This window comes from Saccopteryx leptura, chromosome 4 (assembly GCF_036850995.1).
Source record: "Saccopteryx leptura isolate mSacLep1 chromosome 4, mSacLep1_pri_phased_curated, whole genome shotgun sequence".
In the NCBI taxonomy this organism is placed as follows: domain Eukaryota; kingdom Metazoa; phylum Chordata; class Mammalia; order Chiroptera; family Emballonuridae; genus Saccopteryx; species Saccopteryx leptura.
This window is the reverse complement of record NC_089506.1, coordinates 195,124,880-195,142,002: the sequence shown is the minus strand read 5'-3', so window position 1 is coordinate 195,142,002 and position 17,123 is coordinate 195,124,880. Positions and strand designations below refer to the sequence as shown.

At 44.6% G+C, this 17,123-nt stretch overlaps 1 protein-coding gene across 3 annotated transcripts in view; it reads right to left on the bottom strand.

The window, feature by feature from the left end:
• Nucleotides 1-17,123, bottom strand: part of AUTS2 (activator of transcription and developmental regulator AUTS2) — a 1,175,598-nt gene that overhangs the window by 1,103,791 nt on the left and 54,684 nt on the right. The window lies entirely within an intron of this gene.

The window sequence follows — 17,123 nt, the reverse complement described above, 5'->3', positions numbered from 1 at the left end:
AAGTGTAGCCATGTAGCTGATGAAGAGCAGCACAGGCATTCTTACAGAGGAGGAGAGGTAGAAGCCAGGCTGCGTAGATGATAAAGAAAATAGCTGGCCTCACAGCTGGGAGGTTCACCCCAACAGTAATAACTGGAAATGGGACCCAGGGGTGCATAAAGCACATTCATAAATGTACTGAAACAGAGAAGAAAGGTAGAATGGAAGTTGTAAGTCCCCAACTATCTCCCTATTTCTACAGTTCTATCAGAAATACTGTTTTTAGCACTGCTCTTTCTCCCTAAACATGGACTGTCTTAACAGCAAGACTCCAGATGTTACAGGGCAGAAACCATATGCTCGACTCCTCTTGTTGTTCCCCATGTCACAGGGAACACAGTGAGCGAAGTGCCTGCCCATGTCTTCCAGTACAGATGTCTAAGAACTCAGTTTTTAACTCAGAACCATAGCTTCGTACACAGTTTTTAACCAAATAAAAACCTGTTAAAAGTACATGAGCCCTGGCTGGTTGGCTCAGTGGTAGAGCGTCGGCCTGGCCTGTGTAAGTCCCAGGTTAGATTCCTGCCCAGGGACACAGGAGATGCGTCTATCTGCTTCTCCACCCCTCCCCCTCTCCTTTCTCCCTATCTCACTTCCCCTCCCACAGCCAAGGCTCCACTGGAGCAAAGTTGGCCTGGGCACTGAGGATGGCTCCATGGCCTCCACCTCAGGTGCTAGAATGGGTCTAGGCGCAAAAGAGCAACACCCCAGATGGGCAGAGCATCGCCCCCTGGTGGGTATGCTGGGTGGATCCCGGCCGGGCACATGCAGGAGTCTGTCTGACTGCCTCCCCACTTCTCATTTCAGAAAAATATTTATACAAAAAAAAAGTACATGGAAAATAGTACTCACCAAGCAAGAGTAATTGTACTTGATCGCCAAGGACTTAGGGTATCTAGAATTAGTTACTGAATTAAGTTTTCAATTTCCTGGGAAATGCAAAAGAACCCTTACCCAGTTAGGTAATATTCATTCACTCAACAAACATTTGAGAGTTAAAAGAATGCATATATGCTGGTCAGAAAAAAGGTACATTTGCCTGGCACTGCATTCTCAAAGCCGTGTGTGTGTGGTGTGTGGTGTGTGTGTGTGTGTGTGTGTGTATGTGTGTGTATGTATATGTATATAGAAACAATGAGCCATCAGATTATTTTTAAGATTTTGTAAGAGAGAAGTATTTTTAATACAGAATACTGAGTTCTAAAATTGAGTGCTCTTACTTTTCATTTACCAAGAACACAGCACTCTAATTCCATGATAGCAATTCTCTAGGAATCAAAATAATATGGTCCAGGTATAAGCATATCTAATGATCTAACTTCTAAAGAACAGATAACAGACAGCATGCCTGATAAGACCTTTATCTTCAAAATCACTTATGTAATAGCTGGTTTTGACCAAATATGGTAACTTGTGCAACCATAAAATGTATTATTATACTCTGCTTATTAACTACTTTAAAACTACTGAATTTACTAACAACTTAATCAAAAGCTGGTACTTAAAAAACTGAACAGAAGGAATTTAGGAGGGGTAATGATTACACAAGAGAGGGGAAGGCGAACCTTATGCACTGAAGGAAACAACAGGACAAAGTAACAGAGATCAGGCCTGCAGCTGGAACTTGGGAAAGATGACATGTCTTACGTTCCTGACTATGTAAGCACAGGGCTGGTAAAATTCTGTTGTTCATATGCTGCATCCCAGACTCCCACAGATCTAAAATTGCAAAGAACTTCTAACAAGTGTCATACAACCTAATAGTTCATTTCAGCCTAAGACCCTAGTACCTCTGAACAGTTAGAACAGCTTGAGTTGGTTTTTTTTTTTGTTTTGTTTTTTACAGAGACAGAGAAAGGGATAGATAGGGACAGACAGACAGGAATGGAGAGAGATGAGAAGCATCAATTATCAGTTTTTCGTTGCAACACCTTAGTTATTCATTGATTGCTTTCTCATATGTGCCTTGACTGCGGGCCTTCAGCAGACCGAGTAACCCCTTGCTGGAGCCAGCGACCTTGGGTCTGAGCTGGTGAGCTTTGCTCAAACCAGATGAGCCCGCGCTCAAGCTGGCGACCTCAGGGTCTCAAACCTGAGTCCTCCGCATCCCAGTCCAATGCTCTATCCACTGCGCCACCGCCTGGTCAGGCAGAACAGCTTGAGTTTTATAATCATCATTTCCATCACTCTGTATAAATCTGATGTTTTTAAATGCCCTTCTATGCGGTTCAAATACCACTGCTGCCTTGAATTTACATAGTACCATGACCTGACCCCACAGAGTGAAGTAAAAGTGAAAGTTCACAGTAGAGAAAAGAAAGACAGCCCCCTCTTTTAATGACCTGGAGGACTCTAAGATGGGGGTACAGGTAGAAAGCGGGGGGGGGGGCGAATGAGAGAGAGAAATGCAGATCTGCACATTTAAGGAGCCTCATTTCACACAGTGAAATTTTACTGGGCCTCAGTTTCACCATTTGCAAAAACAAATGTGTTTTAACCAAAGTCAGGCCAGTGCTAACCTAAAAAACCGCAAGCAATGGTGACAGGTCGTCCAAACCTTTCCTATCTTTCTTTTGATTTTAAAACTAACACTTGTACCTCTCGCTTGAAATTGAAACCAGGTAAGCTACTGTCAGTTTCACAGGCCCTGCTGGCCAACCCCTTCAAATCCAAGGATTTCCGTGGCACACTGTTATAAAGCTGAATGGAAGGAAAAGACATAAATTGATTCTTGCATGTTATGCTGTTAACCTCTTCAACACAACAATGATGACAGAGGCTCAGCTGTAAATTGATGGGGTGGGGGGGTGACTACATAAATGCTCATCTATGAAATTTGCAGTGTAATAGACAATCCTGTCACACTGGGCCTTTTACAAAGTTACTCTCAATTTGCAGGTTTTCTTGGTAGCAGCATGAGACATCGCTCTTTCCACCTACCACTAAGCTACAGTTTACTGAACAAGCAGCTGCTCTGAATAACACAGCGATATCGCCATCGTTAATGTAAAATATTAATGTTTCATTTGTTCAGCAGTTTTGTGGAAATTAAAACTTTTAGGTTAATCATATACTGAACAATTTTTAATTAAAACAGTTATAAAACAATTAATCCACAAGAGCTAGCTTGGAACTTTGCCAGCCTTATTGGTTTAATGCATGTAGGCAAAACTCATTTTTTTTTTTCCCTTTTGACTTAATGAATGCTAATATGTGACACAAAATATGCATACGAAGCTCCTAACACAGTTAGTCCATCTGGTTTCTCTTGCATTCTCTATTTGTCATTTTTCTTTGATAGCAAAATTGAAAATGAGTTCTCTATGTTAGAAGTGATAATGATGCCGCCCGTGTGCCACGCTTCATCAAAAACTGCTCTTTATAAAAGTCTTCCAGGGTGAAATAAACACCATAAGCACTCTACTCTGGCTCTTACATGGCTGGGAGTGAAAGGAAACACAGGCCCAACGGCCGGTCCACAACCACAACTGCAGTGTGAGATCATACTGCCATCACACTGCTATTTCCAAGGGTTCTTTTTATCCTCGGGACACTACAAAGAAATGAGGGTAAAGTATAAATTTTTTTCAGTACACTTAATTTCTCTTTTTATTGAATTTGTTGGAGTGACACTGGTTAATAAAATTATACAGGTTTCAATAATACATCGTGTGTGTTCACCAACCCAAGTCGAGTCTCTTCCATCACTGTGCATCCTCCCTTTCCCTCCCCGTCTCCCTCCCCCTCATTTCCCTCCAGTAATCACCATACTGTTGTCTGTGTGGACAAGGATTTTTTTTTTGCTTAATCTCTTCACCTTTCCACTCAACTCCCCACAACTCCCCTCCCCATTGACAATTATCAGTCTGTTCAAAAAAAATTGCATATATATATATGGGGGTGTATATATATGTATATATATATACACACACACACATATATTTATGCATGCACAATTTCAGATATGAAAGACAAATCCGTATTTCAATTTGCTCTGCATTACAATTTGATTTATTTTGGGATCTATTTGTTTGCCAAAGTAAGCACAGTTCGAGCCCTTTGTTGAATATTTAATGCATGCAAAATTACCTTTTTAGCACAGGCTAAGAGACCTGTTGTTGCCAGTAAGACTTAAGAACAGCACTGTGTCTGACCACGACACCTTTAGATTAGTTTTCCAGGCAAGGGCCCAAAGAAAACATGCTCAGCTGTTAGCATCCACTAGAATACACCTCCCCATCCACTCAGTCCTGCTGGGAATCGGAATAGTCCAGGCTTTATCCTTCATCACCCTCCAGAATACAAAAGGAACACACCACCCAGCCCTCCAGTTAAAAGCACAAGCACAGGCACTTCATCTCAGCTTCAAATTTAAGCAAATAGACCAAATCCTGTTAGAGATGAAGGAACGAGTTCAGTGTAACTCAGCCAGCAAATGGTGGAAATGACTCCCAGCTTAATTAGATTAGCTGATACCTTCATGTCTGGTATGTATCTTTTTATTTCTGGTTGGGCACATCACATGTGAAGCATATAAACCTATAAAAGGTATTGGATTCCCCTCTTAACTATCTCAGTCAGGCCAAATACATATATATTGTCTACTCTCATTAAGCTTTAAAAGCAGTTGTAATAGAAAATTTACCAATTTAATCCCAATTTATCAGCCAAGGCACTCTGGGAAGTCTGTTTCCCTCATCAAGGTAGCAGAGCATAAAGCTGTTTGGCAATAAAGAACACCAGGCTAGGCCTGGGACTACTAAAATAACAACATTCGAAATCCTGATTCCAAACAAAAGACACTGTCTCCAGTTCAGGCAAGGCAGTCAATCACCTGAATTACAGTCACTCAGTAGCAAAAGTAATCATGTTTACAAAAATCTGTTGTGATAAATTCTCTAAACTACGAGCATTTAATACTGTCCACTGGTACAAGCTATTTTTTTCTGGCCTGATCTACTTGTAGAAATCACACTGGCTAGAATTAAAGGAGGGGGGAGGGGAACTAACTAATCGCACATTTTCAACTCTATTAAGTTCTGTAACTGCGTGGTTTTTGTTTTTTTTTAATCACTAAAATCATAAAATGTGAGAGCTATGAGAGACCTCAGAGATTACTACCTTTTTTACTACAAACACCCTCATTTTGAAAACAAGAAAAAATAACATACCTACACTTCTAGTCCTAGGAAGTTGAAGCCAAGAATTAAGAGGATATTTCTAGATTACACAGGAATTTCAACTCAGTCTGCCCTATTACTGATACCTGAGAGGTGCTTTTAATTAATATACCAAAGCATCTAGATAAAGATTCCAGCTCTAAGAGGTTCGGGGCTTCCCCAGGATCCCTTTTCCTCAAAGAAAAGACTCCCAAGCAGGGTGACCCTGCCCCCACCTCCGCAAAGACATGAGGCAATGTCTGGAGACATTTTTGGTTGGCTCACTCAGGTGTGGGGGTGTTTATCTCGCAGATCCTGGTAAACGTCCTACAAGGCTGCACTGAATACTCTTTTTGACCGCAAAGAATCCAGCTCTAAATGCCAACAGCACTAAGGACCCCTGCTCTAAGGGTTCGCTGCCACCAGCAACACTCAGAACATACCTAGAACCGAAAAATAATGCCTAAGAAGGAATTACTGTCAACTGCCCTAACTCAATAAAGAAAATAAAAAAAGAAGGTCCAAATACCTTTCATTCTTACTAGGAAAGGTTTTCTTTAAAAGGAGAGGAAAAGGGAGAAATAGAAAGGCATAAGAAGTATATATGGGAGCTAGGAGGTGGGAGGTGAGGTAATATTGGCTTTCAAACACGATAAGAGGAGCAAATAAAGAAGAAAAATTACCCTCTCCTACAAACCTGTGAAAGCATTCAAATCACTGCAATTCCAGGCACCCAGGAGAATTCCCATTCACCTTCACTAGGATTTTCTCCTAAGACTCACGCTACTTCAAATTAAAATAACACTCACGGAGTGGGTGTGCAGCACCACTTTGTGACAAGTACACGGCCCAGACGCAGCCCAGGACGCATGGCGCACACGTCCGGGCAGCACTGCACGTTTTCATCCCTGCCAAGTACAGCCTTGTTCTAACTCCAGAACACACAACCCTAGCCTGCCTTATACCGATGAGCATCACCTTAGCGAAACCATGAGGTTTTTAAAGAGAGCAGCTTTTCTTTTCCCTGGTCATGGACCTTAGGCCCCAGAGATTTTATAAAACATCACAGCAGTTGCTGTCCTCATTCAATTTATTCACAATTAATTTGTAAGGGCAGGTCATTATGGTGTTAAAAACAAACAAACAGACAAACAAAAGCTACCAACACCAGACGGCAAGATTCTAAACAGTGCTTGCACCTACGGGAATAAGAGAAGGACTTGATCACCTGAAGCAGAAGGAGATGGAAAGGTTTCACACTTTCTGTTCCACCTGCCTGAGCACCGTTTATTGAACAGGAAGCACTGTAGAAAGGACAGACCTTTCCGTTTTCAAATTAAACCCTTAAGACTTGTCCCTTCTAACATTCCTTGCTAGCTTGACTCAATTTACTTTTCTTCAGAATTGTCACAAGTAGTTCAAAAGGCAAGTTCATCCTTAAGAAAAGGTTTTTTCTGAGTCTTTGTACCTCACAAGTCAATCGATCTTTCCAGGATCGCAGCCCTCACCCCTCTCTAATCCGAGTACTTGCAGAGATCAAAGAGTCCGCCTGCCCGGTAGGATTCTCTGCAGAGGGACCGTGCTATGGACAGCATGGACAACGGCGTGTCACCAATCACGTCCATTTAGGACACTGGGCATTCCTGGGTTGTTCCCTTTTCAACTGGTTTGATCTGCAGGCTTCCCGCTCCCCAGTGTTATGGGCTTTTTATATTCCCGCTGCACCTGAGGTAGGGAGTGAAAATGTCCTCACTGTGCCTTCGCATCGGCCCCTCACTGTCTGTCTGTACATCAGCCACATCCAGGTCAGCGTCATTTTTTTCAAAATCAACTTCTCACGGACAATACAGAACCATCCCCCAAAGTAAATTCTAAATTTATCAACAGCTAAAATCTGCATCCTGAGGAGTCAATAATAGCTGGTTCCCTTCTACTTTATACCTCTGCCCTTTGCTCCCTGACTCTACCTAGGATTTGCCTGGTTCTCTCTTCTCTCCCCTGGAGGCTGTCACCAAAAAGGTTCAGAAGAGAATATATAGGAAGGAACAAAAGGAAGGAAGGAAAGGAAGGAAAGGAAGGAAGGAGGGGAGGGGAGGGGAGGGGAGGGGAGGGGAGGGGAGGGGAGGGGAGGGGAGGGGAGGGGAGGGGAGGGGAGGGGGAGGGGGAGGGGGAAGGGGGGAGGGGGAGGGGGAGGGGGAGGGGGAGGGGGAGGGGGAGGGGGAGGGGGAGGGGAAGGGGAAGGGGAAGGGGAAGGGGAAGGGGAAGGGGAAGGGGAGGGGGAGGGGGAGGGGAAGGGGAAGGGGAGGGGGAGGGGGAGGGGGAGGGGGAGGGGGAGGGGGAGGGGAAGGGGAAGGGGAAGGGGAAGGGGAAGGGGAAGGGGAAGGGGAAGGGGAAGGGGAAGGGGAAGGGGAGGAAAGGAACTTTAAAAGAAAAACGCGTGTAAAATTCAGTGGTATACATGACGAAAGCCACTGTAAAAAGCCCCTAGAGCACCAAACACATACATACAAAAGGAAAATAGCAGGAAGGGGGAAGCAGGTGGCCCAGGATGAAAAATTAGTAGGAAAACACAGGCTCCTTTGGAAGCTGCCAAGAAGTCCTCCAGCAGAACCCACAGGATGCGGAGGCTCCAAGCCTCGAACGCCCTTCCTCCACTCCTCCTTCCAGAGTCCCCTGGAGCTCCTGGGCAGGACGACGGGGCACACACCACCGAGGACGGACCCAGCTTACTTTTCAGTTGGGAGGAGGGTATTGGTTTTGTAAAAATTTTGTTATAGTTTTCTTCCCCCTCCTAGTCACTCGACGTTCAGTAGCACAATCAATTTTATATTAACCAAAATGGTTAACATCTAAGGAGACATGAGAAGCTCACAAATCAAAGACGTACAAAGTCCCCGGGAGGGAAGAGATGTATTCACACAAAATGGTGAGTGACAGCTTCAGGCTGGATTTACACATCTTTTAAATATATCCTCTCAATGACAAACCCTCTGGACAACAAGCACCGAGGGTCCTGAGGACTCGGGACAGCAGGAACAGGGCTGGAGTCAGAATGGGGTTTGACACTTGGCTCCACGGGCTACTAACTATAAAACCTCAGGCAAGCCATGAACCTGAGTTTCAGCTCTCCCGTCCATCAGACAGGGTTCACCCTTACTGGGCAGAGCTGTTGTAACGCTGGCCAGAGTGCACGAAACGTGCCTGCCTGGGGTGGGTGGTCAGTGAGGACAGTGGTGTTTCTGAGAAAAACAATGCTTCCTGAAGAATTCAGTCAGATCCTTTTAAATAGATAAATATTTAATAAGATAAAGGGTGGGGGCAGAAATCATACTTCCCTCTAGGATTCCACATAAAACAATGTAAATGTGGAGAAAATTTAACCAGTGTTGTCTTACTTCAGATTCCTAGGAAAGCTCAGAACCGTATTTCTTCTTGTATTTCTCAACCTTCCCTCTCCTTTCTACCGAATTCCTCTCGCTCTCAAACCCAAGCAGACTAGGAATTTCCTGTAAGGTACTGGTTCCTCACGTTATTTCTGAGTAAGCCAAGGCCCTCCAACTCCTCTGCATATGAATGGACTTATATTTGTAGCACTGGTCACTTTACAAACACTTTCTCAAACTAAAAGCCAGATTTCCAGATCATTGTTTATCTGCAAGTTGCTGTTTTGTTCTGTTTACCTACGAACATTATTAGTGTCCCCAAAATAAACTGTGCCTTTAACCTCACCTGTCCCCCTTGAAGCACATTCCTTTAACAGTCCATGGGACATATGAATATCAAAAGCATAATAATTTAATTCACTAACCAATTTCACAGTGGTTCTCAAAGGCCACACTGTTTACATTTGGTAATTGCTATCTCTCTCTGCAGTATTTACTTTTTAAACCATAGATTTTTTTTTTTTTTAAAGCATTTCCCTGGTAATGAACTGAAGAGCCTACAAACAAAGATATCGATGTCTGTAAGAACTAATGCAGTATATAGTCCTGGGCGGTAATTTGCTCATAAATATCCCCAAGTTTGTATGAATTCTTTTTCACCACAAAGAACAGCATCAGCAGCTAGAGAAAAAGGTGAGTACGTGCAGAGTCCCCCTGTTTCTTTAGACTGTGTGACCCAGTCAGTTTTACCTCTGTGTGCCTCCTGGTGTCTCCGCATCCCATACAACAGGTTCAGAACTTGGAGAGTTAATCAGGATGAGCGTAACTCTTCCAGTTATTCAGGAGAGAAATACTCCTGTGTAATTATCTAGCTCTCTGAAACAATCCAGCAACACTAACACCTAAACCAAAAGGATGATAAGAGAAATAGGTTCAGCATTCTATATTCACTGAACACTTTTAAGATCAGAGTAACTATCTGGAAACTCAGATTTATATTTGAAATAATTCAAATAAGCATTTCTGATATGTCTACTACATAATAGTAAAGAGTCAGCAAACTTCTTCGGTAACTAGACAGTACGTGTTTCAGGCTTTGGGGGCCATATGGTTTCTGTTGCAACTACTCAGTTCTGCTGCTGTATCACAAAGCGGCCAGAGACAATAACGTAAGTGAACGAATATGGCTGTATTCTATTAAAACTGTATTTGTGAACACTGAAATTTGAATTTCACGTACTTTTCACGTCTCATGAAATATTCGTCCTTTCATTTCTTTTCAAACATTTCAAAATGTTTAAGAGTCATTCTTAGTGCATGGCCATACAAAAACAGAGAGTGGCCTGGTCTGGCCTGTGGGCCATAGTTCACCCACCCCTGTACCTGGGCTCAGTGTGATACAGGCATTTGGGCAGGCAGCAAGAAGAATTACACAATTCCCCTGCTTTCTAAGTAAGACAGAACAAGAGAAGTGAATCAACAAGTACAATACAATGTGACCACTGCAAGGAGAGAGGTGTGCCCAGTGCTCCAGGAGCCAGAAGACAAAGCAATGAAGGAAATAAACACTAAGACAGTTCAAGTTTGTTTTTCCATATACCTTTATAAACAAAGAAACTGTGACTTTAAGAAAAAGAAAACCTTCACCACCCACATTTGCTAAGACTTTATCAGAATATGCCTGGGTGTGTTTTAGAATGTCCTTTTTAATTAGCATTCCAGGCCAGGACCTCGGGTAAAATCCATTCCCATTGATCTGCCAGGAAGCAAGCGTGTCCCAGGTGGTGGCAGACTGAGACTCTGAAGGGCAAGTCCACGGGTCTCGCCGTTTATTTCACCTAAGTCCTTCGGTTGTCACAAGTAATAGTTTTCAAATACCCTGTGATAAGAAAGAATCAAACAGGTTTTTTCCCCCCAAATGAAAAACCAAAGAAATAATCAGGTTGGCCAGAGTCTCGAATATCTGCCTGCACCCCACTGGTTCTGCCTAATCAAATCAGGTTTATTAGACAGTCACCTCTCATCAGCACTAGGTTTTATCTGCATTTGGAGGTGTTTAGGCAGATTTATTCTAATTACATCAGAACAAACAAAGCTTGGGTCTTAAGACTTTAATTGTCACAACTGTCTGCCCGGATGTTTTGTTCCAAGAGGGAAGCTGGGGGAGCCAGGAGCCAGGCTGACATCATCAGCTGGGTATTTAATTAAAGCAAGATGAAGCGCAGGCAGGCTGGGAGGGCAGTGGGTGCCAGCCTTCCTGTCCAGATACAGAAGGGCTACACCGCACATGAAAATCTGCGGCTGGGCCCCGCCCACTCCTCTGGCAGAAGGACTGCCTTTCCTGACTCCAGGAAGGCAAACACTCTGGCGTGAGCCTCTGGTTTCTCCAGGAGCCCTAACCGTCACATGGCTGGAGAACCAGCAACTACCACCTGCTAAGAGCCAAGAGGCCACAAATCCCTTAGAATAAAGTAAAACACAAAATAAACCCTCCCAGTGACGAATGGCCCACACAGTTGCAGTTGCTGCCAGAATTCCAGATGTGTTGGCAACTAACTTGCTTCCTTGGATGTCTGAAGGATCCAAGATTTCATGGAATAGCAAAGACCTTCTTCGAGGTGACAGTCAACTTCTACTTTCTGGTATCTTCACAAGCTTTGATGGTTCCTTTATCTGATGCACTTTTGGTAATAAAATCTTTTCTCGGAAAGGAAAGGAAAGGAAAGGAAAAGGAAAAGGAAAAGGAAAAGGAAAAGGAAAAGGAAAAGGAAAAGGAAAAGGAAAAGGAAAAGGAAAAGGAAAAGGAAAAGGAAAAGGAAAAGAAAGGAAAGGAAGAGAGAGAGAGAGAGAGAGAGAGAGAGAGAGAAAGAAAGAAAGAAAGAAAGAAAGAAAGAAAGAAAGAAAGAAAGAAAGAAAGAAAGAAAGAAAGAAAGCAAGCCCGATGCTGGGTTTCTGACCCAAACTCAAGTTCAGGTGTCCAAGCAAGTTCTCCCACTTGAGCCCACAGAGGGAATGCAGTGAACCCGATATCTAGGCGGTTTTTTTCCTTAGCGTCTTCCCCCCCCAAAAAAAAGTTTCAGCCTCCCCCAGGTGAGGGAGGACAGGGGCTACATCTCATTCACCTCTGTTCTCAGGCTTTCCCCTGCTAGGTTAGGTGATTCAAAGAATAGGCTACAACAGGTCCTGTGCCTTGTTTTATACAGAACAAGAAAACTCAACAATCTAAGAAGCAGGGGGGAAAAAAAAAAAAACGTGGGCAAAATAAATTTTAAAATATGAGCAAAATCAGTAACTCTGGATAAAAACCCAGAGACTGCAGGACGGGATTTCTGTTTCTATCAGGTGTTGTCCTCGGCTGACAGACTGTCCACTGACCTGTTGCAGGAGCCCAAGCCTGAGCGGCGACACCACCGAGGGATGCCTTCCACTCCGGTGGCACGTGGAGTCCCAGCAGGCCTTTCCAAGAGACCTCACGGCCAGCTGCACAAGGACTTCGAGTGGCTCTGAAGTGAACCTGTGTCACTGCTACGGTCACCACACGTGGGGAAAAGGCTGAGGAGCCATATGTCAGGAGATCCCAGGAAAATTATTCAACCAATCCCATCGGCCAAGATAGCTGGAGGCAGAGAAGTTGAAACAGGGGGAACAGACGGAGAAAAGAAGAAATCTATCCTGCCGCCACACCACTGCCGCGTGAACTTAGTTTTAACTGACAGTTCTTAACACTGATGAGCACATGACATCAGCAGCACCAAGACTCCACTTGAGAAATAAGGTGGTCTTGTGTCTTTCTCCTCTCCACGTCTCCTCCCCTCTGTGCAGTACTATCTCGGTCTGTCAAAGCTGACGGACCCAGTTATTACTGTAAGCCACAGTCCAAGCCCCCTCTCCCCACCAGCCCCCCCCGCCAAATGCACAGCTCCTTTCCTAACACACACCCCCCCCCATAGCAGGGGCCTTCAATATACACTATCAATGTCACACGTCAGGTAAACCACTCCATCTCTGGTCAGAAAAGCCCAATGCTGGCCCTGGCCGGTTGGCTCAGCGGTAGAGCGTCGGCCTGGCGTGCAGGGGACCCAGGTTCGATTCCCGGCCAGGGCACATAGGAGAAGCGCCCATTTGCTTTTCCACCCCCCCCCCCTCCTTCCTCTCTGTCTCTCTCTTCCCCTCCCGCAGCCAAGGCTCCATTGGAGCAAAGATGGCCCGGGCGCTGGGGATGGCTCCTTGGCCTCTGCCCCAGGCGCTAGAGTGGCTCTGGTCACGGCAGAGCGACGCCCCGGAGGGGCAGAGCATCGCCCCCTGGTGGGCAGAGCATCGCCCCTGGTGGGCGTGCCGAGTGGATCCCGGTCGGGCGCATGCGGGAGTCTGTCTGACTGTCTCTCCCTGTTTCCAGCTTCAGAAAAATACAAAAAAAGAGAAAAAAGAAAAAAAGAAAAGCCCAATGCTCACCTTTGGGTAAGGGCCAAAACAGGACTCCACCCCCCACCCCCCAAATTCCTCTACCCACTCCCCAGTGTTTCTCAAACTTTAGTGTGCATCAGAATCACCGGGAGGACACGTCAGAACCTGAACTGCTGAGCCCCATACCCAGAGTATCTGTTTCAGTAGGTCTGGGGCGGGGCCCATAAAAGCCTGCATTTCCAGCAAGTTCCCAGATGATGCTGACACTTCTGATCTAGAAAGAATAATTTGAGAGCCACTGCAGTAAATTAATGAAAAACAAGAAAGTCAGGCAATTGCTGTTTTCAGTTTGTTTTTTTTAAAAATTGACAGCCCCAAAATTAATAGAGCCTAGAGCTTTTTCTATGTATAAAACAGCTGCCAAGACCCTGAAGCGTTTGCTTTGTTGTGTAAAAGCAGCCGGTTGTGATTCTGCACTCAGCACAGAGCAGGATTGTAGATTTTTTTTTCTTCAGTAACTGGAGGATTTGCTTCGTGTCTGTATTATTGTTTTATACTTTCTAATTACTGGGCTGTGAAGTGCCAAACGGCCAGCAAACTTCCCTCCTGTGATTCAGGGGCACCCACCGGTGCCGGCTCCAAAGAGCCTTGTTTGATGGGACCACAGGACAACACTCGCAATGCCTGTGGCCACGGGTACTCACGGATTACTATGACAGGAACACAAATAACCGCGTAAACACAACCTCCACCAATTCACCTTTCCAAAGCATGAGCACTTATGGCCTTATTTCCTTGTCAGGAGTCCTCTTATCTGACTGCACAGTTTATAAAGCCCACCTCTAACACTTTTCTTTCCGGTTCTTTTAAAACACACAGTTAGCATCATCAAAGAACAAATCAAAACACCCCAGTTAGTGAGTTAACTGAAAATATAAAGACCATAAGAGTTGAAGTAAATGTAAAAAAGGAGACATCCCAGACAAGAAAAGCTACCATGAGCACAGCTCTGCTGACTGTACACTCCCAGCCTTTCCCTGAGGAGCCAGCTGGACATGAGCCCTGGAACTGGAGTCTCGAGCCCATCACCTGACTCCAGAGGCGTACACAGGCACACGTTCCTGAACCTCTCTAGGCATCAGCTTCCTGTCTGTAAAATGAAGACAGTGACAGCACATACACTTTATTGGGCTCACTGGAGTATTAAAAGACAAAATCCACATCGAGTGCTTGTCACAGTGCTGGGCACATTTTAAGTAATCCGTAAGCGTTAGGCATAATTATTGCTTCCTGTGAAACTCTGGGGCAGAACATGAAAGGGTCTGTGGTGCCCTCCTTCCCCCTGGGCACGCCAACAAACGACAGGGAGGAGGACAGCTCTCCTCCATCCCAAAGGGACCCAGCACGACTGGAGGCTAGCCCAAGCAAGACTGGGAGCAGCTGGGGTGGGAAGCAAATCAAGAAGACTTGAAAAGAGAAGCAGAGGGCTTATAAAGACTGGGGCTCTCCAGGCAAACTGAGTGGGGCGAGCAGAGATGGGGCAGGAAGAAAAAGCAGGCAGGGCTGTCTAACAGATGGTCAGAGCCGCTCTCAAAGTTCCCAGACCAGCGTCTCCTATTGTGATCCCAAAGCATCTGAGAACTATTAGCACACAATACAGAAGTTTTATAAATTTCTCCTAACCAGATCCAATTTTCTCCTTCTTGAAATTCCCTCCCCAGCCTCTTCCAATCTGGAACTGCCTCAGGAGAAACAGTAAGTGAAAGCAAGAAGGTGGCCTTCACAGAGGGGGACAAAGCTGGGCTGGGCCAGAGCGGGCAGGCCAGGAGAGACTCTGGTCGGAGGGCCGCGGGAGTCAAGTTCACGGGGACCATGTGAGCACGCATTCTTCCAGCAGCTGTTGCCCAACAAAGGTAACCCGGGGAAGTGAGTAATCAAGAATTAGCAGAAGTAAAAAGGGAGCTATTCCTCCCCAAGGAGCATGGGAAAATTAAAAAAAAAACCACTATTGTGTAAGCATGTGCATGCACATACGGAGCATTCAAGTAATTTCTTAGTACACTTAGAGAAAATGACATCTCTTGCTTCAGACGTGTGCACTCTGCTGTGCTCTGAAACTCAAGAGTGAGAAGTGTTCTGTCAATGACCCTCGCTCTTGAAAACACAAGTGCTATACAGGAAGAGAACACTGCACACTTGATACAGAGGAGGGCTGGAGAGAGATATTATCTTCATCCAAAGGGTTAGTTGTACTTTTCGTCCTGAAAGCAAATCAAAACCATTCATCTATCACAACCGTTTCTTCAGACTCCACATCTGGCCCCCTCACCTGAAATTCACCTCAGCCTTTGGGGAAAGGACACAGATGCAGGGCTGCCCCACCAGAAAGGTTAAATAAAGAACTAAGCTTAACTCATTTCTTGGCCTAAGAATGGGCAGAGCCCACGGGGGAGAATAAATTAAGAGCTACAAGTCCCCTAGAACTCTATCAAGAAAGAAGTCCCCACTCCACGACAGCACTGAAAGCCCCCAGGCCAGAGGCCACCTCAGCCCCTTGGATGCAGGACTCTTCTCATGTTTACCACCACTAATCAGATGCACCCTCAGATGCCTCACTTCTTGCTGGTGAACCAGTTAGTCACAGAATCTGAGTGGTAGGTGCTCAGCTCCTGGCTGAGGATCCAGTATGTATTGATCCCGGAGGGGTCAAAGTTGCCCATGTCTAAGTAGCCTGCCTTTAGCAATGACCTACATCACAGTTACTATTTTGCTCCACAACTCCTCCCATCTTCCTTGTGAATACAGTAAGCATACATTCAGAACTGGACAGTGCCAATTTCTTATTTTTCTTTTCTTCTAAAGACATTAAATCTACAACAAAAGTAGACGTAATTAATATGCTTTTAATAAAACTTCACCTTTCCATAAATTCACAAATGAGAAAAATCATGTAGAAAAAAAAAATGAATGTTTTGTTTCACAAAAATATGGTCACTGTAGAAACAGGCAAAAGCAAACTCACACTTATAATAAAACTAGAAACATGCCCAGGAAATCACAGATAAAGATGGCTCCAGCTCCCAAGCTCCAAAACTCTTTATACTGCTCCCAACATCTAACAGTGTCTCACTGTATTATAGACTCAGCATACGATTCTTAATGATACCCTCTCTAAAATGAATATGGGCTGTAAGAGAGGATTTCACAAAGCTTAAAAATAAAGCTTCCACCCATCCAACCGCCCCCACACCTGCCGCGAGAACAGAGCAGCCGATTTTACAACTATTTACACACATCTCTCCTGACTCTTTCCCTGAACCAGGGCTAAAATAATAAAAATCCCTGGCAGAGATCCTACAAGCCACCAAGCCAAAGGGCAGCCAGGAGACAGATTATTTCTTTGTGTGGTATGCTCCCTCTACCAACTGCAGGTATGTATTTTCAACTAATTTAGAATAACTTGCCCCAAACCAACATAACCAACCTATCTCAAGGAAGTTCTTACCTGTCAGAGCTCACCTTAAGGGCCAGACAACACCACAGAGATAAGGGGCAATGCTGCATTGTGCAGACCTGAGTTCTTCAATAAGATTACCTTACCTAATAGGATTTAGGGAAGCAATGAAGGTCATTATGGTGTCTCCTACAAGATAGAGGCTCCAAAGGCTTTAACCATTCGATTTAATCCAATCTGGCCTAATTTAATCAAGGCTGTCTCCCTGTATTCTGTCAGTGGACTTTGAGCAGTGATCTTAAAAATTAAAAAAGAACTTCCATTCAAATCACACTCTTAAGACCAAATATATATTAGTCTTTATCTAGAAATCAGTGGCAGACCTGCCTGCCAATATGGGACTTTTGCTGCTTTAATTTGCTAGTTTCCGCAATCTACCTAGAGGCTAAGAAATTATTATACTGCCTACTTTTTGCTTAGATTTTAATTACTCTTCACAAGATGATTTCACATGTTGATTAGTGATTTTACTTAAAAAGCCACACCTTCCTTCTTAATTCCCTGTAAGAAGAGCAAGGTACTAACTCAGCACCCAACTCTGTGTTGACAGGGGGTCAAAGCCAAGACTGAGGCAACAGCAAAGAGATTCTCCTCGACTGGCAGCCAAGTCTTTGTGTAAGGTGA